Raw genomic sequence first — 762 nt, forward strand, 5'->3', positions numbered from 1 at the left:
TAAATACCCCCACATAAGGGGATACTCAGACTAAGTAAATACCCCCACATAAGGGGATACTCAGACTAAGTAAATACCCCCACATAAGGGGATACTCAGACTAAGTAAATACCCCCACGTAAGGGGATACTCAGACTAAGTAAATACCCCCACGTAAGGGGATACTCAGACTAAGGAAATACCCCCATGTAAGGGGTTGCTCAGACTAAGGAAATACCCCCACGTAAAGAGTTGCTCAGACTAAGGAAATACCCTCATGTAAGGGGTTGCTCAGACTAAGGAAATACCCCCATGTAAGGGGATACTCAGACTAAGGAAAGACACCACGTAAGGGGATATTCAGACTAAGAAAATACCCTCATGTAAGGGGATACTCAGACTAAGGAAATACCCCCACGTAAAGAGTTGCTCAGACTAAGAAAATACCCCCACGTAAGGAGTTGCTCATTTACTATACTCATAATCGTATGTCAAACTTTAAAGAGACTTACACATTAACTACTTAATTCAAATAAAGCAATCTTGATTTGTATAATGAAACATAAAATTGGTAATTTGATAGTTGCCCAAACTGACACTGATATTGTACAATTTAAACACATTTAACAGTATCATACCATTACCTAGTTTACAACAAGTAGTAACAATGATATTATCAATTATACTACAAGTAGTAACAATATTACCAATTATACTACAAGTAGTAACAATGATATTACCAAATATACTACAAGTAGTAACAATGATATTATCAATTATACT

Source organism: Limulus polyphemus, unplaced genomic scaffold, assembly GCF_000517525.1.
Source record: "Limulus polyphemus unplaced genomic scaffold, Limulus_polyphemus-2.1.2 Scaffold348, whole genome shotgun sequence".
NCBI lineage: Eukaryota > Metazoa > Arthropoda > Merostomata > Xiphosura > Limulidae > Limulus > Limulus polyphemus.